General features: G+C 46.7%; 1 long non-coding RNA gene across 1 annotated transcript in view; it reads left to right on the forward strand.

The window, feature by feature from the left end:
- Positions 1-9481: 9481 nt before the first annotated feature.
- Positions 9482-23944, forward strand: part of LOC309560852 — a 68597-nt gene continuing 54134 nt past the window's right edge. Inside the window, exons 1-3 of the long non-coding RNA XR_014225528.1 lie at positions 9482-9508; positions 9696-9719; positions 19575-19595. This is a non-coding gene — a long non-coding RNA (uncharacterized lncRNA). The remainder of the gene's footprint in view (positions 9509-9695; positions 9720-19574; positions 19596-23944) is intronic.

Here is a 23944-nt window from a genome sequence, read left to right on the forward strand (position 1 = left end):
GAATGCCCATTTGTAATCTATCTATCTATCTATCTATCTTGCATCTTCTTAACATTTTTATGCTGTATTAATGATATCTCTATTAAATGTATTATTCCGTAGCTACAACTACTTCTACAACAGGTCAGTAAGCACAGTAATCTATAAATTGTTTCAGCTGCAAATACCTATCTATCAAAACAAGAGGCCCTTAAAGTTATCTATATATATATTCTGCATCTTTTAGAATCTATAGTACAATATCACTAACCTTAAAGGGTAACTCCACGGTGGGGGAAAAAAAATAGCAAATAAAGAAAAAACAATATAGCATATACAATTGCGACACAAGTCATATTGTATTTGAATGTTATTAGAATCTACGTTTCCTTTTCAATCTGCAGCCATAGTAATTTTCTGAAAATGCAATGCAATATGGCTACCTGAAGTTGTTCTGTATACAGAATGTGTACTGAACACCCCCCAGGAGCATCATTTCCTGCTTGTGTGATTGGCTCACTGATATTCCTAGAAGTCTGCCTAACATACAAGTCAGATCTCAGGCATTCCCTGCAGCAAAAATCTAATTTTTGTTGGGACACTCCCAAAGAGGAACACGTCTAAAGGGATGCAGACCCTACAGGTTTTCTCATTAGGGCCCTGCAGCTGCCACAGCTGATTGATAATTATTCCCATTAGATGCACTCGGCACAGGGGCACAGAGGAACAAACAATGATTTCTTTAGAACAGAAGGTAGGAATCTTCAACAAAGGTTGTTAAAATCCCAGCAATAGACACAGATCACCCAGAGGGTAATGTTTTTTTCTCAACAAAAGTGGAGTTACAATGTAACCACATCAATTTTGCAAATGAGTAATTTTTGTTAACAAATTTGGGCCAAAATTTGTACTGCTAAATATCTTTGGTAAAAAATAATCCAAATAAGTGGATATTATTTAGTCTGTGTGAAAGTTATAAAGTCTACAAGCTATGGTGCCAATCATTAAAAATTAATCACACCTGAGGTACTGACAGCTTATCTCATTTCCTGGGGCCCTGAAATGTCAGGACAGTACAATTACCCCCCAAATTACCCCTTTTTGGAAAGTAGACAGTCTAAGGTATTTAGTTAGGGCCTCTTCACATGGTCTTTCCGCCCGGCGGACTCCGTTTTGCTTGCCGATCCTCACAGAGCGGGTGGATGACAGGTCCGTCTCCGCTCACTGTGCAGAGACGGACCTGTCAGATCCCCGCTCTCCTCTATGGGAGATTGAATGAAAATAGACCGCCTATCTGTTTTCATCCGATCCTATCCGAATCGATCCTCCAGACCAATGGAAAATAGGGTTTCCATCCATCTGGATTTCACTTTTTTTTTTTGTTTTACACAAAATTGTTATAATAACAAGTTATTTCTCACGAGCAGCATATGCATACTTGCAATTACACCCCAAAATACATTCTGCTACTCCTCCTGAGTATGGGGATACGATATGTGTGAGACTTTTACACAGCCTGGCCACATGTAGAGGCCCAACATGCAGGGAGCACCATCTGGTGTTCAAGGAGAATAAAATACACATCTAATTTCCTAACGACCTATCACATTTTGAGTACCCCCGGAGCACCAGGACAATGGAACTACCCACAAAATGACCCTATTTTCGTATATTTTGTGTGGCATTATGAGTCTTTTGAACATGTCATATTTTTCCACAAGTTTTTGAAAAATGTAGAAAGAAAATGAAAATGTATTTTTTTTTTTTTTTTACACAAAGCTGTCAATTCATAAGTAGTGTTGAGCGAACACGGACTGTATTATTTGGGTCCGTACCGGATAATTGGATTTTTGCTACCCGGACACGGACCCAAAAACTTTACTGTATGTTCGGGTTTAAAATCCGTGTTCGGTAATTTTATTTCCTGTTTTGTATGTAATGGCGCGCTTTTAATGGCGGGCTTTCAACAGCCAATCAACAAGCGTTTAACTGGTGTGCCTTAGAAGCCATCCCAGCCATGCCTACTAATGGCATGGCTGTGATTGGCCAGCTGAAGCATGTGACCCAGGTCTTTATAAGCTCGAGAGACACAGCGTGCAGTGCGTCAGTCTGCTGTAGTGTAGGAAGAGAACACACATCATAACGGTGCTGGCTGCTGCTGATTAGGGACAGACAGGGAAAAACAACATTGTGCTCGAAAAGAATGCAGGGACAGGTCGGAGTGTAGGCAGGGAAAGATATTTGAGCATTTTAGGGACAGGCTGGAGAGAGTAGGCAGGGACAGATAGGAGACACAGGACAGAACAATCGTCCGTTAGCGATCTACATCGATTTTGCTGTGTGGGGGGTGGTGCAGTGAACAATCTTTTTGCCCTCACTTGAGCCCACTGAGGAGGAGGGAGAAAAAAATATATTTTTATCTATATATCTATATATTTTATATTATGTCTGTTGTGTGCAGCGTTCAGCTATATTTTACTACAGATTGCTGTTCTAATCTGCTATTTAAAAATTACAAAGTTAAAGGGGAATATTTTTTTTTTCCCTTCATAGCCTGCTGCTGACCGTGACATAAAACATAAGACACTGCTGTGTTCACATGTGCTATTGAGAAATCACCATATTTATATACTTTTTTCTATTCTGCTATTCAATATACACCCTTTTGGGGTAAAAAAAATTAAATTGTGGCATAGTCTGTACTAATCTGCTATTTAAAAATTACAAATTTAAAGGGGAAGTTTTTTTTTTTCCCCTTCATAGCCTACTGCTGACCGTGACATAAAACATAAGACACTGCTGTGTTCACATGTGCTATTGAAAAATCACCAATTTTATATACTTTTTTCTATTCCGCTATTCAATATACACCCTTTTGTGGTAAAAAAAAAATTAAATTGCGGCATAGTCTGTACTAATCTGCTATTTAAAAATTAAAAATTTAAAGGGGAATTTTTTTTTTCCCTTCATAGCCTGCTGCTGACCGTGACATAAAACATAAGACACTGCTGTGTTCACATGTGCTATTAAAAAATCACCAATTTTATATACTTTTTTCTATTCCGCTATTCAATATACACCCTTTTGGGATGAAAAAAATTAAATTGCGGCATAGTCTGTATCGATATGTGTGAGATACACCTTTCAAATTTTTTGGGCGCATCTTCCACCGCCAAGGATTGCAGGGCGCTTCAGTTTGCCTCCTGTTCCGAACTCCTCCTACTCCTCTTCCTCATCCTCATCCTGCCTTTAGGGTACAAAAAATTGTAATCGGGGCCTAGTCTGTGTTTGTACGTGTGAGATACACCATTTTATAACATTTTTTCTATTCCGCTATTCAATATACACCCTTTTGGGATGAAAAAAATTAAATTGCGGCATAGTCTGTATCGGTACGTTTGAGATACACTTTTTAAATTTGTTTGGCGCATCTCCTTCCACCACCGAGGATTGCAGGGCGCTTCAGTTTGCCTCCTGTTCCGAACTCCTCCTACTCCTCTTCCTCATCCTCCCTTTAGGGTACAAAAAAATTTAATCGGGGCCTTGTCTGTGTTTGTACGTGTGAGATACACCGTTTTATCATTTTTTTTCTATTCCGCTATTCAATATACACCCTTTTGGGGTAAAAAAAATAAAATTGCGGCATAGTCTGTATCGGTACGTGTGAGATACACCTTTCAAATTTGTTTGGCGCATCTTCCACCGCCGAGGATTGCAGGGCGCTTCAGTTTACCTCCTGTTCCGAACTTCTCCTACTCCTCTTCCTCATCCTCATCCTGCCTTTAGGGTACAAAAAATTGTAATCGGGCCTAGTCTGGGTTTGAACGTGTGAGATACACCTTTTTATATACTTTTTTCTATTCCGCTATTCAATCTAAACCCTTTTGGGGTACAAAAAATTCTAATCGGGGCCTAGTCTGTGTTTGTACGCGTGAGATACACCTTTTTATATACTTTTTTCTATTCCGCTATTCAATATACACCCTTTTGGGGTAAAAAAAAATTAAATTGCGGCATAGTCTGTGTTTGTACGTCTGATATACACCTTTTTATATACTTTTTTCTATTCCGCTATTCAATATACACCCTTTTGGTGTGAAAAAAATTAAATTGCGGCATACTTTGCATATTTGACTGTGAGATACACCCGTTGTATTTGTATACTGTTTTTCTATTCCGCTATTTAATAAACACCCTTTTGGGGTAAAAAAATAAATAATTGCGGCATAGTTTGCATTTTTGACTGTGAGATACACCCGTGGGATACTGTTGTTGTTTTGTTCCGCTATTCAATAAACACCTTTCTAGGGCAAGATCATAAATTACAGAAATATGAGGAGAACGTCAAATAGGGGCTGTGGCCTGGGTCGTGGTGCTGCTGGTAGAGCTCCTGTTGCAAGGAGAGGACGTGGTCAATCTGTGCCAGCTACACGCACAAGTGAAACACCTTCCTCAAGTGTGAGTAGGCGACAGAACCTGCAGCAGTATTTGGTAGGGCATCATGTGCCTCTACAAGTGTTGAGGCAAGAACAAGTACAGGCTTTAGTAGATTGGGTTGCTGACAGTGCCTCCAGTTCCTTCACATTGTCTCCCACCCAGTCTACTGCAGAAAGGTCAGAGTTGGCACCTGCAGCCGATGTCCAACCATCTTTCACCTCACCCCCTTGCAAATCAGGCAAGCCGTCTGAGCCCCAAGTCATGCAGCAGTCTCTTCTTCTTTTTGATGACTCTGTCAGCAGGGTTTCCCAGGGCCATCCACCTAGCCCTGCCCCAGAACTGGAAGAGATTGAGTGCAGCGATGCCCAACCACTTATTTCTCAAGATGAGTACATGGAAGGACCATCGCAGCACGTCTCCGATGATGACGAAACGCAGGTGCCAACTGCTGCGGCACTTAGAATTGTGGAGACCGACAAGGAGGGCAGGGATAAAGACTGGGTGGAAGATGATGTGGAGGATGATGAGGTCCTCGACCCCACATGGAATGAAGGTCATGCAGGTGACCTGAGTAGTTTGGAGGAAGAGGCGGTGGTCGCACAGAGCCACCAACACAGCAGAAGAGGGAGCAGGGTGAAGAAGCGGAGCGGCCGTGCCCTAGACACAACGCCTGAGGCAGCTTAAAGGAGTTCTCTAGCGTGGAAGTTCTTCAGACAATGTGCTGATGACAGGACACGAGTGGTTTGCACCCTGTGCAATCAGAGCCTGAAGCGAGGCATAAACCTTCTCAACCTGAGCACAACCTGCATGATCAGGCATCTAAGTGCAAAGCACAAGCTGCAGTGGAGTAGACACCTTCAAAACCAAGAATGGTCTCTGGCTCCTCCTGCTTCCTCTTCTGCTGCAGTCTCGGCCTCTTCATCCACCTCTGTAGTGATACCGGCACCTGCCACACCGCAAACAGACGATCTGTCAGCAACACCACAACCTGGGTCACCAACCATCTCCACAATGTCCCGTGGAAGCATTCAGCTTTCCATCTCCCAAACACTTCAGAGGAAGAGGAAGTACCCCCCTACCCACCCGCGATCCCTGGCCCTGAATGCCAGCATTTCAAAATTCTTGCCCTTTGAAATGCTGTCATTTCGTCTGGTGGAGACGCACAGTTTTAAAAACCTTATGTCGGTGGCTGTCCCACAGTACGTCGTGCCCAGCCGCCACTACTTTTCCAGGCAAGCAATCCCTTCCCTGCACAACCAAGTGGGGGAAAAAATCAGGTGTGCACTGCGCAACGCCATCTCTGCCAAGGTCCACCTAACTACCGATACGTGGACCAGTAAGCACGGTCAGGGGCGTTATATCTCCCTAACGGCACACTGGGTAAATGCAGTGGCGGATAGGCCTGAGGCGGATAGCAATTTGGCGCATGTCCTTCCACCACCGAGGATTGCAGGGCGCTTCAGTTTGCCTCCTGTTCCTAACTCCTCCTACTCCGCTTCCTCATCCTCTACCGCCTCCTCATCCGGTCAGTGTAACACCTTCACCACCAACTTCAGCACAGCCAGGGGTAAACGACAGCAGGCTGTTTTAAAACTTGCCTGTTTAGGGGAAAAACCACACACCGCGCAGGAGTTGTGGAGGAGCATGGAACAGCAGACAAATGAGTGGTTGCTGCCAGCGAGCCTCAAGCCCAGCCTGGTGGTGTGCGATAACGGGCGAAATCTCATAGCAGCTCTGGGCCTAGCCGGTTTGACGCACATCCCTTGCCTGGCGCATGTGCTGAATTTGGTGGTGCAGAGGTTCCTTAAAAATTACCCCGATAGGTCAGAGCTGCTGCAGAAATTGCGTGCCGTCTGTGCGCACTTTCGGCATTCTCACCCTGCTGCTGCTCGCCTGTCAGCGCTGCAGCGTAACTTTGGCCTTCCCGCTCACCGCCTCATATGTGACGTGCCCACAAGGCGGAACTCCACCTTGTACATGCTGGAAAGACTGTGCAAGCAGCAGCAGGCCATAGTGGAGTTTCAGCTGCAGCACGCACACGTGAGTCGCTCTGCGGAACAGCACCACTTCACCACCAATAACTGGGCCTCCATGCAAGACCTGTGTGCCTTGTTGCGCTGTTTTGAGTACTCCACCAACATGGCCAGTGCCGATGACGCCGTTGTCAGCTTAACTATCCCACTTCTATGCCTCCTTCAAAAAACGATTTGGGCGATGATGGAAGAGGATGTGGCACAGGATGAGGAGGAGAAGGATGAAGAGGTAACATTTCCAAGGCTTTCAGGGCAGTCATTCGCAAGTGGCTCCGAGGGTGGGTTCCTGCACACACAAACGCCAGGGACACAATTGTCCAGCAGGGGCACAGTTCTGGAGGATGAGGAGGATGAGGAGGAGGAGATGGAGGAGGAGATGGAACCATGTTCACAGCAGGGTGGCACCCAGGCCAGCTCATGGCCATCACTGGTGCATGGCTGGGGGGATACAGAGGACACAGACGATACACCTCCCACAGAGGACAGCCTTTCGTTGCCTCTGGGCAGCCTGGCACACATGAGCGATTACATGCTGCAGTGTCTCCACAACGACCGCCGAGTTGCCCACATTCTAACTTGTGCTGATTACTGGGTGGCCACGCTGCTGGATCCCCGTTAAAAGGACAACGTACCGTCCTTAATTCACTCACTGGAGCGTGATCGCAAGATGCGCGAGTACAAGCGCACGCTGGTAGACGCGATGCTGCTGGCATTCCCACCTGACAGCGGGGCCACAGTGGAAGCACAAGGCCAAGGCAGAGGAGGAGGAGGAGGAGGAAGAGGTCGCCAACGCAACCAGGGCACCGCCAGCACCTCAGAAGGCAGGGTTAGCATGGCCGAAATGTGGAAAAGCTTTGTCAGCACGCTACAACAAACAGCAGCACCAGTAGCTCATATGGAACAGGAGGCAGCATTTCACCAACATGGTGGAGCAGTATGTGTGCACACACCTACATGTAGTGAATGACGGGTCTGCCCCCTTCAACTTCTGGGTCTCCAAATTGGGCACATGGCCTGAGCTTGCCCTTTATGCCTTGGAGGTGCTGGCGTGCCCTGCAGCCAGTGTATTATCTGAACGTGTATTTAGCACGGCTGGGGACGTTATCACAGACAAGCGCAGTCGCCTGTCCAGAGACAATGTGGACAAGCTCACATTCATTAAAATGAACCAGCCATGGATCCCACAGGACTTTTCCGTACCTTGTGCAGAATAGAGATGGATGGACCTTACCCAGCCATTGTTATATTTTTGATCTTTCTCACTCTTTTGGGGTGTACCCTAATTTAAAATGACAAAAAAAAGCAGTGTTGGCTACCTCATCCCTCTCCACTGCCGCTTCCACCTACACCGCCACATCCACCGCCACCTCAACCTCCCTCCTACTCCATATGGGCCTTGTCCTTCACAGATGAAGAAAATTGTTTTATTTTTCAGTTATTTTTGTTGTTTTAAGTTATTTCCCTATCCATATTTGTTTGCAGAGCACTTGCCATGCTCTTAACTACATTTTGCTGCCATTTGCAGCACTCTAGCCCTTTCCATTGTTTTTTTAGAGCCATTTTAGTGCCTGAAAGTTCGGGTCCCCATTGACTTCAATGGGGTTCGGTGTCTGGGTAAAGTTCGGAAAAAATCCGGGACACGGACCCGGACTTTTTTTTTCAAGTTCGGCCGAACCCGCCGAGCACGGACATCCAGGTGTCCGCTCAACTCTATTCAAAAGATATTTCTAACACATAGCATGTACATAGCAAAAATTACACCCAAAACACATTCTGCTTCTTCTCCTCTGTATGGGGATTGTGTGAGACTTTTATAAAGCCTGGCCACATACAGAGGCCCTTTATCCTAGTAGCACCTTCAGACATTCTAGGAGCATAAATTGCATATCTAATTTCATTCCTACCCATCACACTTTTGAAGGCCCTGGAGAACCGGGACAATGGAAACTTCCACAAAATGACCCCAATTTGGAAAGCAAACACCCCCACACATAATCTTTGAGGCATGGGCTGCAGAAAGGTACTTGAGTACTCTGATATAGGTACTCAGGTACTCAAATGGGCTGGAGACAGGTACTTCGGTACTCTAATGCACTACAGATAAGTACTCTGGTACTCTGGGCTGGAGAAAGGTACGTGGGTACGCTAATGGTCTGCAGATAGGTGCTCGGGTACTCTGGGCTGGAGACAGGTACTGGGGTACTCTAATGGGCTGCAGATAGATACTTGGGTAATCTGATGGGCTGGAGATTGGTACTCGGGTGCTCTGATGGGTTGCAGATAGGTACTCGGGTACTCTGGGCTGGAGACATGTACTCCGGTACTCTGATGGGTTGTCACAGGTACTCGGGTACTCTGAGAGATTGTGACAGGTACTTGGATACTCTGATGGGCTGTAACAGGTACTTCAGGTACTCTGATGGGCCGTGACGGGTACTCAGGTACTCTGATGGGTTGTGACAGATATTCGGGTACTCTGAGAGGTCGTGACAGGTCCTCTTTATTACTGGGGGCAATCAGTGTGTTTTTCTTTGTACTGTGGGAAGTAACAAGCTGTTACCACAATTTCCTCCTCGCACATGATCGGTGTGAGAAGGAGAACCCGGAAACAGCTAGTTACCGTGGCTTGTTTACATTCTGTAACCGGATGTGGTTGGACACAGCAGGCCATGTGGTAAAGAGCCAATTCCATTGACTCTTTATCGTGATCATGGGTTGGGCTGTGTCAGAGTGACATACTTCATTCTCGATTGCTGCTCTGCGTGTCATGCAGAAGGAAAGTGCATGTGACCGGCTGTGATTAGACACAGCTGGTCACGTGGTAAAGAGCCATTTTTATTGACTGCTCTTTACACTGATCGGAGATGGGCTGTTTTCCGAGGACACGCCTCATCCCTGATTGCCGGGGGGCGCACAAGAGAGGTGAAAACGGGCAGACATCATATGACGCCCGCCCGGAGGGAGAGAGTGTTCCTGCAGGTGTCATTTTACAATGCGCCGGTAGGGAACTGGTTAATATCCGATTTATTTAGCAATAGGTACAACAAGCCCAACTACTTGTAAGTACACATACTGATCTATCTATCTATCTATCTATCTATCTATCTATCTATCTATCTATCTATCTATCTATCTATCTATCTATCTATCTATCTATCTATCTATCTATCTATCTATCTATCTAGCATGTTATTAACATTTTTATGGTGTATTAATGATATCTCTATTAAATTTATTATTCCATAGCTACAACTACTTCTACAACAACAGGTCAGTAAGCACAGTAATCTCTAAACCTTTTAAGCTGCAATATCTATCTATCTATCTATCTATCTATCTATCTATCTATCTATCTATCTATCTATCTATCTATCTATCTATCTATCTATCTATCTATCTATCTATCTATCTATCTATCTATCTATCTATCTATCTATCTATCTATCTATCTATCTATCTATCTATCTATCTATCTATCTATCTATCTATCTATCTATCTATCTATCTATCTATCTATCTATCTATCTTTCTTCTGAAACAAAAGGCCCTTAAAGTCATCTATATATCTATATTCTGCATCTTTTGGAACCTATTGCACAATATCCCTAGAGATGGCCTTGTGGTTCGCCCGGCGGTCGGTTCGCGGCAAACTTTGCTCGTTCGATGTCCGCCAATCACGCGAACATATGGCGATGTACGCGGCGGCCATATTATTTTACATTGTGAAGAACTTTGACCCATGACACATCGATCAGGTGGTACAGGACAGCCAATTGAGACATTTCAGCACATGGACATACCCCCTACCTTATAAATAGACCTGACCTGGCAGCCATTTTACATTCTGCTTTTTGTCAGTGTAGAGAGAGGTTTGCTGTGTGCTTGCAGGGACAGATTGTCAGTGACACAGATTGCTCTGTTATAGGTCCACAAAAGTCCTTTTAAGGATTGGTATTTGGTATAGGTGTACTATCTATATTGTCTCTTTTGTCAGTGTAGGGAGAGGTTTGCTGTGGGGAGCAGGGACAGATTGTCAGGGACACAGATTGTTCTGTTATAGGTCCACAAAAGTCCTTTCAAGGACTGGTATTTGGTATAGGTGTACTATTGTTTGGTGTGCAGTATATAGGGGTGTAATGCAGTTATATTATAATTTCTAGTATATATTATAGTGTATTTGGGTACTGCAGAAATGTTGCCTCCTTCGCTGTGCTAACTCTGCAACACACAGTGACAACAGTTACTAGAAAATATTTTTCATAACTGGAGTGATAGACCAGTGGCCCCCCAAAACGACAGATTGAAACGGGGTGTTATACTTTCATAATAGTGTTTTTGGGTACTGCAGAAATGTTGCCTCTTTCACTGCGTTAACTCTGCTACGCACAGTGACAAAAGTTACTAGAAAATATTTTTCCTAACTGGTGTGATAAACCAGTGGCCCCCCAAAACGACAGATTGAAGCGGGGTGTTATATACCTTCTTCCACATATACTGCACTTCTCTAGAGACTTTTGTCAAAGGGTCATCTAAAAAATAAAAGGCAGAGGAAGAGGCAGGCCCTTCCGCAGGGGCCAGAGCCGAAGTGGGAAGTTGAAGAAGGTGCGTTCGATTACGTCAAAGGACGCACCAAACTTGGTTAAGTGGCTCACTCAGCCTTCCTCTTCTGCACCCTCCTCATCCTCTCTATCTGCACCCTGTTAACTCTCTGCTGTGTGCACCCGCAAAGACACCACCACCATATACCTTCCGCTTGAGTCACAGGAATTATTTTCTGATCCATCACAAGACATTTACTATGAGCAGCCATTCTTGGCATTGGATCAGGAAGAGGAAGTAGCAACAGCCGCCACTCAGCAGTCTGACAACAGTACCCAGATCAGCCCAAGGAGGTTGGTCCCCGCTGTTGCTGCCTACTCCGAGATCTCAAATGTTAGTGGTGGGGAAGGTGATGTTGATGATGATGTGTCTATGGACGTTACATGGGTGCCCACAAGAGAGGAAGAGGAGGGGGGGTTCAGAGGGAGAGATGGACCAGCAGATAGGGAGGAGAAGCAGGCCGAACTTACATTGCAAAGGAGGGACAAAGCAGACTGGTAATGTATCAGGAGCGAGCCATCAACCATGTACGGTCACATCTGGTGCTCCCAGGACGCCGGCACATGCCTCTGCAGTGTGGGCTTTTTTTAACCTGTCCGCTGCTGACAATAGTGTTGCCATCTGCAGCTTTTGCAGTCAACGCATGAGTCGCGGTAAGCCCATTACTCATCTAGGGACGACCACCTTAAGAAGGCACCTGGACTCCCATCACCGAGTCCAGAGGGAGCAACGCCGTCAGAACCCACAAAGCCACACTCCAGGCTCTCACCGTCCAGCCTCTTCTCCTCTCTCCTCACAATTGTCCTCCACTCCACCTTCCATCATGTCGTCCTCAAGTTTTTCTGGAAAAAGGCAGGCTTCTGTGGCCCAAATGTTGGAGCGTAAAAAAATGATGACGCCGGATAATCCTCTTGCCCAACGGTTGACCGCTGGCTTGTCGGAACTGATAGCCCGCCAACTCTGCCATATAAACTGGTGGACTCGGAGGCCTTTAGAAAATTTGTTGCCATTGGAACACCACAATGGAAGGTCCCAGGAATATTTCTCGCAGAAGGGCATCCCAGTGCTATATGGCCATGTTCAGCGGCAAGTGAATGTATCTCTGGCACACAGTGTCTATGCCAAGACACATCTGACAACGGACACGTGGTCTAGAAAACACTGGCAGGGAATGTATATAAACTTTTACTGCCCACTGGGTGAACCTTCTGACGGCCGTCAAGCATGTAACCCATGGCACCCGTGTAGATTTGGCTTTACCGCCACGGATTGCATGCAGGCCTGCCTCTTCTTCTCCTCCTCCTCTTCCTCCATCCCGGCTGACTCCTTCTTTTCCGCTGCAACCGTCTCTTCCGCTGCGCCGCCCAAGATCCCCAGAACCTATTTGACATGCCAGGTGAGACATTGCCATGCTGTGCTGTGTCTTTTGTGCCTGGAAGCCAGGAGCCACACTGGTCCTGCACTCCTTTCAGCTTTGCGTTCACAGGCAGATCAGTGGCTAACACCGCTGAATTTGACAGTTGGTAAAGTGGTGTGCGACAACGGTGCCAATCTGCTGAGCGCACTGAAACAGGGAAAAATTACACACGTGCCATGCATGGCACACGTCCTGAACTTGGTTGTGCAGCGATTCGTTGTCAAATACCCTGGGATCCAGGACGTCTTGCGGCAGGCCAGGAAAATCTCGGCCCATTTCAGAAGATCTTACACAGCCATGGTTCGCCTTGCTGACATTAAGCGGCAACACAACCTGCCCGTCAGACGTCTTATTTGTGACTGCCCGACGCAATGGAACTCAGCCTTGTATATGCTTGATAGGCTGCTCCAACAGAAACGAGCAGTTAACGACTACCTGTACGAACTCTGCAGCAGGACCGGTTCTGGGTAGCTTGGGTTTTTTTCACCGCGCCAGTGGCTGCTCATGCGCGACGCATGCAGACTTCTGCGGCCATTTGATGAGATCACCAAACTGGTCAGTCTCAGCCAGGGCACCATCAGTGACATCGTACCTTACGCCTTCTTTCTGGAGCGTGCATTGCGTCATGTCATTGATCAAGCCGTTGAGGAGCAGGAGCAGGAAGATGAGGAAGTCGCAATGTTGGATGAATTCCCAGGGGGGGCTACTCCATAAGAGACAAGGCAACAACAGGAGTCTGAAGAGGAGTCAGAGGAGGATGGTGCTGGGGCGGAGGAGGAGCAAGAAGAGCATGCTTTAAACCTTTCTGGGATCCCTGGTGTTGTCCGTAGATGGTGGGAGGAGAACGAGGACGACATCATCCTGGATGATGAGCAGGAGCCAGGCCACTACACCGCTTCCAGTTTAGTGCAAATGGGGGCCTTCATGCTCCAGTGTTTGAAGAGGGAACCCCGTATAAAAAGCATAAAAGGCAAGGACCTGTACTGGGTGGCAACGTACTTAGACCCCGGTACAAACAAAAAATGGCGGAAATGTTACCATCATCACAGAGGCCTTGCTTCGGGAAATGCTGTATTCTGCTTTTGCGTGCGCTGGCAGAGGAATTTCCACTCACAGAGAAACAGTTGCGGGTAGCAATCCAACAGCGCCTGCAAGAAGAGGGCGGTTTGAAGATGTGTTGGTCACTTCTGATATGAAATCATTCTCTCATCCAACCCATCCACAGTTATCTTCCGGATCTAGCATCAGGGAATGCCTAGACTGACAGGTGTCCGACTACATCGGGTTAACAGCCGATGTGGATGCCCTGAGAAGTGATGAACCCCTGGACTACTGGGTGGGCAGGCTTGACTTCTGGCCAGAGCTTGCAGAATTTGCAATGGAACTGTTGGCTTGCCCCTCGTCCAGTGTCCTGTCCGAAAGGATGTTCAGCGCAGCAGGAGGGATCGTGACCGATAAGCGCACTCGCCTAGCTCAGGACAGTGTTGACTACCTAACATTTATAAAAATGAATGAGGCATGGATCTCAAAGGAATTCAGCACATGTGACCACTGACCAGTAGACCATGTTTCATTTAAATTCCTCATGACAGCCCACAAATTTCCGCCACCACCCATAACAATTCATGGTCCCTGTCTTAGGTAAACACAGTGGTATAAAAGGCCTTTTATGTCAGTTGAATGCCTAATTTTTGGGGCCTGTAATGGCCGACACTTATTTATCCTGTGAATGCCTAATGTACCTCCAGACACAGAATACCAAGTTCTTTGCTGTCAGGTGAACGCCTGTGGGCTAATTTTTGGGGCCTGTACTGGCCGACACTTACTTCTGTATCCTGTAAATGCCTAATGTACCTCCAGACACAGAATACCAAGTTCTTTGCTGTCAGGTGAACGCCTGTGGGCTAATTTTTGGGGCCTTTACTGGCCGACACTTACTTCTGTATCCTGTAAATGCCTAATGTACCTCCAGACACAGAATACCAAGTTCTTTGCTGTCAGGTGAACGCCTATGGGCGAATTTTTGGTGCCTGTACTGGCCGACACTTACTTCTTTATCCTGTGAATGCCTAATTTTTCAGACTGTAATTGAAAAGCAATGGGTCTGTAAACATTCCGCTAAATTGTGGAACGTATGCAGACCCATTTTACAGACGTGTGAATGGACCCTATATGTATTTCAGTTCTGGCTGATTTAGAAAAAAATAAAAAATAATAATTTTTGGCATAAAAAAAAAAAAAAATGTTATGGCAACTTTTCCAATAGCAATACTTCTGGTATGTCAGTGTCCATGTTGTATGACTATGTGTGCACAGCTAGTAAGTATTTTGTGGCTGCAAATATGACCTGGAGGTTTTTAATGTTTGCCTCCCATTAAAGTGAATGGGGTCCGCCGCGAACTTGCGGTTCGCAAACATTTGAGAATGTTTGCGGATGGCATTCGCGAACCGCCCCGTCCGATGTTCGTCCATCACTGAATATCACTAACCCTAAATATCTGATTTATTATCCCATAGGTACAACGAGCCCAACTACTCGTAAGTACACATACTGATCTATCTATCTATCTATCTATCTATCTATCTATCTATCTATCTATCTATCTATCTATCTATCTATCTATCTATCTATCTATCTATCTATCTATCTATCTATCTATCTATCTATCTATCTATCATCTTCCAGGACGGCATCTATCTTGCATCGTTTTAACATGTTTATGCTGTATTAATGATGTCTCTATTAAATTTATTGTTCCGTAGCTACAACTACTTCTACAACAACAGGTCAGTAATCACAGTAATTTATAAAACTTTTCAGCTACAATGTCTATCTATTTATCTATCTACTGAAACAAGAGGCCCTTGATGTACAGTATCTTTTCATTTGACAACACTGAGGAAATTACACTTTGCTTCAATGTAAAGTAGTGAGTGTAAAGCTTGTATAACAGTGTAAATTTGCTGTCCCCTCAAAATACCTCAACGCACAGCCATTATGTCTAAACTGCTGACAACATACGTGAGTACACCCCTAAGTGAAAATTTCCAAATTGGGCCCAAAGTGTCAATATTATTTTACATTATTACTTACCATTATTTTCCAGCACTTCCTTAACCCTCTTGGGCATGGAGTTCACCAGAGCTTTACAGGTTGCCACTGGAGTCCTCTTCTACTCCTCCACGACGACATCACGGAGCTGGTGGATGTTAGAGACCTTGCACTCCTCCACCTTCCATTTTAGGATGCCCCACAGCCGCTCAATAGGGTTTAGGTCTGGAGACATGCTTGGCCAGTCCATCACCTTTTCCCTCAGCTTCTTTAGGAAGGCAGTGGTCACATTTTGAGGTGTGTCTGGGGTCGTTATGTTGGAATACTGCCCTGTGGCCCAGTCTCCGAAGGGAGGGGATCATGTTCTGCTTCAGTATGTCACAGTACATGTTGGCATTCATGGTTCCCCCAATGAACTGTAGCTCCACAGTGCTGGCATCACTCACGCAGCCCCAGACCATGACACTCCCACCACCAAGCTTAACTGTAGGCAAGACACACTTGTCTTTGTACTCCTCACTCACGCTTGACACCATCTGAACCAAATAAGTTTGTCTCATCGGACCACAGGACATGGTTCCAGTAATCCATGTCCCTAGTCTGTGTGTCTTCAGCAAACTGTTTGCGAGCTTTCTTGTGCATCATCTTTAGAAGAGGCTTCCTTCTGGGACGACAGCCATGCAGACCAATTTGATGCAGTGTGCGGCGTATAGTGTGAGCACTGACAGGCTGACCCCCCACCCCTTCAACCTCTGCTGCAATGCTGGCAGCACTCATATGTCTATTTCCCAAAGACAACCTCTAGATATGATGCTGAGAATGTGCACTCACCTTCTTTGGTTGACCATGGCGAGGCCTGTTCTGAGTGGAACCTGTCCTGTAAAACCGCTGTATGGTCTTGGCCATGGTGCTGCAGCTCAGTTTCAGGGTCTTGGCAATCTTCTTACTGTATAGCCTAAGCCATCTTTATGTACAGAAGAGCAACAATTCTTTTTTTTTTCAGAGAGATCTTTGCCATGTTGAACTTCCAGTGACCAGTATGAGAAAGTGAGAGCGATAATACCAAATTTAACACTCCTACTCCCCATTCACACCTGAAACCTTGTAACACTAAGGTAACACATGACATCGGGGAGGGAAAATGGCTAATGGGCCCAATTTGGACTTTTTCACTTAGGCCCCTTTCACATAGGTGGACCGTTCAGATCCGCCTGTCCGTTTTTCAGGCGGATCTGAACGGATGTCCCATGCAGCTCTATGGGGCATCGGATGTCCACGGAGACATGTCCGCTGACATCCAATCCGTCAAATCTGGATTGATGGAAACCCTATTTTCCATCCGTCCAGCAAATTGGATGGGATCGGATGAGAACGGACAGACGGTCGTTCCCATCCGATTCCCCCATAGAGAACAGCGGGGACCTGACAGCTCTGTCTCCGCACACAGCGCGGAGACAGAGCAGCCATCCGCCTGCTCAGCAATGGGTCTGTAAACGTTCCGCTAAATTGTGGAACGTATGCAGACCCATTTTACAGACGTGTGAATGGACCCTATATGTATTTGACATGTATTTACAGGCTGCTTTCAGTTCTGGCTGATTTAGAAAAAAAAAAAAATAATAATAATTTTTGGCATTAAAAAAAAAAAAAAAAAATGTTATGGCAACTTTTCCAATAGCAATACTTCTGGTATGTCAGTGTCCATGTTGTATGACTATGTGTGCACAGCTAGTAAGTATTTTGTGGCTGCAAATATGACCTGGAGGTTTTTAATGTTCGCCTCCCATTAAAGTAAATGGGGTCCGCCGCGAACTTGAGAAAGTTTGCGGATGGCATTCGCGAACCGCCCCGTCCGATGTTCGTCCATCACTGAATATCACTAACATTAAATATCTGATTTATTATCCCATAGGTACAACGAGCCCAACTACTCGTAAGTACACATACTGATCTAATTATCTATCTATCTATCTATCTATCTATCTATCTATCTATCTATCTATCTATCTATCTATCTATCTATCTATCTATCTATCTATCTATCTATCTATCTATCTATCTATCTATCTATCTATCTATCTATCTATCTATCTATCTATCTATCTATCTATCTATCTATCTATCTATCTATCTATCTATCTATCTATCTATCTATCTATCTATCTATCTATCTATCATCTTCCAGGACGGCATCTATCTTGCATCGTTTTAACATGTTAATGCTGTATTAATGATGTCTCTATTAAATTTATTGTTCCGTAGCTACAACTACTTCTACAACAACAGGTCAGTAATCACAGTAATTTATAAAACTTTTCAGCTACAATATCTATCTATTTATCTATCTACTGAAGATAGATAGATAAGGCGGATCTGAACGGATGTCCCATGCAGCTCTATGGGGCATCGGATGCCTGCGGAGACATGTCCGCTGACATCCAATCCGTCAAATCTGGATGGATGGAAACCCTATTTTCCATCCGTCCAGCAAATTGGATGGGATCGGATGAGAACGGACAGACGGTCGTTCCCATCCGATTCCCCCATAGAGAGCAGCGGAGACCTGACAGCTCTCTCTCCGCACACAGCGCGGAGACAGAGCAGCCATCAGCCTGCTCAGCGGTGGATCGGCGGATCGATCCCCCGCTGAGAAAAACAGAGTCCACCGACGGACTCCCCTGTGTGAAAGGGGCCTTAGGGGTGTACTCACTTTTGTTGCCAGCGGTTTAGATATTAATGGCTGTGTGTTGAGTTATTTTGAGGGGACAGCAAATTTACATTGTTATACAACCTGTACACTCACTACTTTACATTGTAGCAAAGTGTCATTTCTTCAGTGTTGTCACGTGAAAAGATACAATAAAATATTTACAAAAATGTGAGGGGTGTACTCACTTTTGTGAGATACTGTATATATTGTAGGATTGAGGTGACTAAACTGAAACTCCAGGCTCCTTCAGAAAAAAATTAAAAGTCAGCAGCTACAAATACTATAGATGCTGACTTTTAATATTAGGACACTTATCTGTCCACGAACCCAGCGGTGTCTTCATCCCAGCCGATTTTTCAATCAATCTCAGGTGCTGCATCCGCCATTCTTGAAGGGAAAGCAGGCAGTGAAGCCTTGCGGCTTCACAGCCGGTTCCCTACTGTGCATGTGAAAAGGACGCTGCACTTTGTGAATGGCCCGGCGCCATAGGGAGCAGGGGGGGCTAAACCTCCGAAAGACTTTGCCACGGCAAAGTCAGCTGAAAATGGGAGTGGGTACCTATCAAAACCAGGTACTCGCTCCCCCCTGAAAGGTGCCAAATGTGGCAGCAGGGGGGTTGGTGCCAAATAAGCGGAGCTTCCCTTTTGGGGTGAAGCTCCACTTTAAACTCGAGCAGCAGGTGCGTTTACAATGAGTTGCGCGAGTCCAAAACGTATTTTTAGGGCATGGCAGCCCACTTTTATTTTAAAAGCAATTACAGTTCATACAGATATGTCTTCCCCCTTCAGGGGGTTCTCACCATCACTGCAAAGACATAACATTCTTCCTCCTGGCTCTCTTTATTCCTCAGAGCACCTCTGCAGGGTCTTCCTGACCATCAAACATCTTTTGGCCTTCCTGACCATCAAACACCTTTTGGTCTTCCTGACCATCAACCACATGCCAGTGTTTATACGCAGATGCTGTATCTTAGCTCTGCATCTATCCTGACCGCTCCCTAGCTGCACTTGTCCCTCTTGGACTCTCTCTCAGGCTTCGGCCTTGGTCTTTCCCAACCTGGGCAGCATGATGCAATAGCACCTCGCGGCTCCCTTCACACAATGACCTCCTCAAGTAGGTGGGGCCCTGAGCTCTAATTCTGGCTCCAATATGAAGCCAGCACACGACTGAGCCATTAGTGTGCCTGCTTCTCCCAAAAGCTGGCATAAACCACCCTTTTACTGAGTAGCACGGGGTCACGCTGTTACAATATCTATATTTTACATCTTTTAGAATCTATTGCACTTGGTAAAAAAGAATATATTGTACAATATCACTGATCTCTATATCTGATTTATTATCCTATAGGTTCAACAAGCCCAACTACTTGTAAGTACACATACTCTATCTGTCTGTCTGTCTGTCTGTCTGTCTGTCTATCTTGCACCTTCCTAAAATTTTTAAGCTGTATGATTGATATCTCTTTATATTTATTATTCCATAGCTACAAATACTTCTCCAACAACAGGTTAGTAAGCACAGTAATCTATAAAACCTTTCAGCTGCAGTATCTATCTATCCATCTCTCTGTCTGTCTGTCTGTCTGTCTGTCTGTCTGTCTATCTCCTGAAACAAGAGGCCCTTCAAGTGATCTATATATCTATATTCTGCATGTTTTAGAATCTATTGCACAATATCACTAACCTCTATAGAGAGGCGTAGCTTGAAGTTTGTGGGGCCTGAAGCACAAGTTGACCTGAGGCCTCCTCTTCATTTACAAGGAAAACTTATAAAATTATAAAAATTAGGAAAAATGTATTAAAACAAAAGTCTCTGTAAAAATATAAACTTAGCCTACCTTAAGGCCCTGTTTACACCTGATCGTTTTTCAGCTCGTAAAAAAACGCACTTCTCTGAAGTTCCTAAACGTCCAAAAAGCAAAATCTCATTAATTTCAATGGCCCCTGTTCACATATGAGCATTTTGTCGCCTGAAGCAAAACGCCTTAAGCTCAAAAAAGTACACAACCTTCTTTTTTGGCCGATTACAAGCGTTTTTGGTCAGATGTCAATACCTGCCTCCAAACACCTGCAAGTCAGAAGAGCAGTGGACAGTGTCAGTCAGTAGGCAGTGGATGCTGTCAGTAGCACTCTGAGGACTCTGATGTAAGGGGGAATGCTTCAGACTGTGGTGTAAAGAGAAACTCTGATGTAAGGGAAATCTCTGGTTACATAAGTGTTCACAGAGCTCCCCTTAATATCAGACTCCACAGAGTTCCCGTTTACATCACAGTCCACAAAGTTCTTCTTACATCAACGCCCACAGATTTCTCCTTTACATCAGGTTCCGCACAGTTCCCCCATGCACTGTAAGGGAAATCCTGCAGACTCTGATGTAAGGGGGAATGATGGCAACAGACCACCTTCCACAGAGTAAATACACTAATGTAAGGGAGAGTTACTGATATAAGGGGGAACTTTTATATCAGTGTCCCACTTTACCTTAGTGTATTTATTACCCCTTATATCAATAACCCCCCTCAGAGACTTTGTGTGGCCACTGAAGGCTGGAGCTGCCTGTCACTGACCTCCTCCATTGCTGGCTTGAGTGCAGGGCAGTCAGGCACGGTCCTCCGGGCAACTCCTCTCATCACCACCTCTGTCATCTTCTCCAAGTTCTCCTCCAGAGTCCATGTCTACTACTCCAATGAGTAACACATTCCTGCCAGGGTGGGTGGCAAGCCTTCTATCACTCATCTCTGCACCCCCCCCCCCATCAGTCACCTCTGTACCACCGATTCTGCCACACACATCTGCATCCCTCCATTCCACCACTCACCTCTGTACCTACCCCTCCCCGGCCCTATTCCAATATTTACTAGTCTGGAGGCATCTTCCTGTCAGTTGGGGGTATCTCTCCCCCTCCAAGGGCTTTCACTGCCCTCCCTTCTGTTTGTCTGCCCCCCCCCCCTCCCAACCCAAACAAAGAGTACAGAAGAGGATAAAATACCTCCCAACACCCAACCCCGCTCTCTCCACCATCAGTGTCTCCTGTTAAGGGTTTCCTAGCAGCATTGTCCCCCTCACTGTAGCACCCCCACCAGTGTCCCCCTCACTGTGGCTCCTCTATCAGTGTCCCCCTCACTGTGGCTCTCCTATCAGTGTCCCCCTCACTGTAGCTCCCTTATCAGTGTCCCCCTCACTGTAGCTCCCTTATCAGTGTCCCCCTCACTGTAGCTCCCCTATCAATGTCCCCCTCACTGTAGCTCCCTTATCAGTATCCCCCTCACTGTAGTTCCACCATCAGTGTCCCCCTCACTGTAACTCCACTATTAGTGTCCCCCTCACTGTAACACCCCCATCAGTGTCCCCCCCCACTGTGGCTCCCCCCTCATTAGAGGTAATTCCATCAGTGTCTCTAAACACTGACAACTGGAAACAGAAACAATGTCCCCCACCTTGGATTTCTTTAATCTGAGCTTACCGAGGGCTTGATGGCAGTGGGTGGAACTTAGTGGACGGGACTCAGTGGGTGAGGCTTAAAAGGCAGGGCTTGGTGGGCAAGACTTTATGGGCAGGGCTTAGCGAGTGGTACTTGATGGGCTCCGTATCACAGTGTTTTTTTTTAAATGCAGCATGGTGCAGTTCTCCTTTACTAAATTCTGGGGGCGGAACAACCACCAAGATGCTGGGTGGCCCTAGCAACCAACTACTAATGCTGGGCACTGGCTAATAAGCTGGCTGTGGGATACAATGCGGATAAGAGTTGTACACCGGGATTTCATAGGGGAGGAATTCAGCATGCTAATATGACAGGGGAGCCGCACGGGCCCCCTGGAGCTAGGGGTGGGTTACAGTTGCAACCCCTGTGACCCCCTTATGATACTACCATGCCTCTATATCTGATTTATCCCATAAGTTCAACAAGCCCAACTAGTTGTAAGCAGAGCCAGGCCACCATAAGGTAGCACAGAAAGCTGCCTTTGGGTGCAAGGGTGGGGATGGGGGGGCAGTAAAATGCACCAGAGTAGACAGATCCTGGCGCTGCATGTTTTAGACTCTGTGCACCATTTGCCCCCTCCAGTCTTCTCCCTGCTCGCCCATGGTGTTTTGCTCTCCTCCACAGCTCCTCCCTCAGCCAGGGGGGTGCTAAAAATATTGCTAGCACCCCCATATCTGCCACCAGGGATGTCCAAAGGGAGCTACAGGCTGCCTCTGGCTTTCTCCCCCGGGTGCAGTGCAGCTTTCTTTCCTCCACATTCAGCCACATGTGGCTTCTCCCCGGGCTGTTAGAATTGGATGGCTGGGCGAGGGTGTGGCCAACATCTCCTACATGCTCAGATGACTGAACTGTCTGTAAAAGGTGAAGGTCTGGGAGGAGGAGCAGGGATGACAACTCCAGGAGTTTTCATCTCAAGCCATGTGGTGAGTGATTTATGAGGAGGTCTTCCATCTGTAATGCTTCAGCTCTCTACTCTTGTTACTATACTGCACATAAACAGCTAGGGAACTGCTGCCGGTGATGCCACTGTCCCTCCACTGCATACAGCACACCGCCCCCCCCCCCTGTACACAGCACTCTGTCCCTCCACTGTACACAGCACGATGTCCCTCCACTGTATACGGCATGCTGTCTCTCTACTGTGTACGGCACGCTGTCCCTCTACTGTGTACGGCACGCTATCACTCTACTGTGTACGGCACGCTATCCCTCTACTGTGTACGGCACGCTATCCCTCTACTGTGTACGGCACGCTGTCCCTCCACTGTGTACGGCACGCTGTCCCTCTACTGTGTACGGCACGCTGTCCCTCTACTGTGTACGGCACGCTGTCCCTCTACTGTGTACGGCACGCTGTCCCTCCACTGTATACAGCACGCTGTCCCTCCACTGTGTATGGCACGCTGTCCCTCCACTGTGTACGGCCCGCTGTCCCTCTACTGTGTACAGCACACTGTCCCTCCACTGTGTACGGCCCGCTGTCACTCCACTGTATAGGGCAAGCTGTCCCTCCACTGTATACGGCACACTGTCTCTCCACTGTATACGGCACACTGTCCCTCCACTGTGTACGGCACACTGTCCCTCCACTGTGTACGGCACTCTGTCACTCCACTGTGTACGGCACCCTGTCCCTCCACTGTGTACGGCACCCTGTCCCTCCACTGTCTACGGCAAGCTGTCCCTCCACTGTATACGGCACGCTGTCTCTCCACTGTGTACGGCACGCTGTCCCTCCACTGTGTACGGCACGCTGTCCCTCCACCATAGGCGGCTCTCTAATTAGGAAAATTAGGCGGTCGTCTAAGGCCTCGCACCTACAGGGGCCTCGTGGCCAGTGGCGGAGCGACAACATTTAGAAGGGCGCAGTCAGGGAAATCTCCCAAGTAAAAGATTGTTTTAAATCCTTGGATATAAAAGTTGCAGCAGTGTGCTGCAGTCCCTTCACTGCAGCTGCCAGGTGTCTGTTGTCCGCTGACACTTACCCCGCCTTCTCTGCCTGGGGATTGGCCGTCTGATCATGTGGCTAGGGGAAAAGGAGAGGGCCCCTGGGAGGCTAGGGGAAAAGGAGAGGGCCCCTGGGTGGCTAGGGGAAAAGGAGAGGGCCCCTGGGTGGCTAGGGGAAGATGAAAGAGTCCCTGGGTGGCTGAAGGAGAAGGAGAGGGCCCCTGGGTGGCTGAGGGAGAAGGAGAGGGCCCCTGGGTGGCTGAGGGAGGAGGCGAGGGCTCCTGGGTGGC

The sequence above is a fragment of the Pelophylax lessonae genome (genome assembly GCF_965119305.1).
Source record: "Pelophylax lessonae genome assembly, chromosome: 7".
NCBI classification, from domain to species: domain Eukaryota; kingdom Metazoa; phylum Chordata; class Amphibia; order Anura; family Ranidae; genus Pelophylax; species Pelophylax lessonae.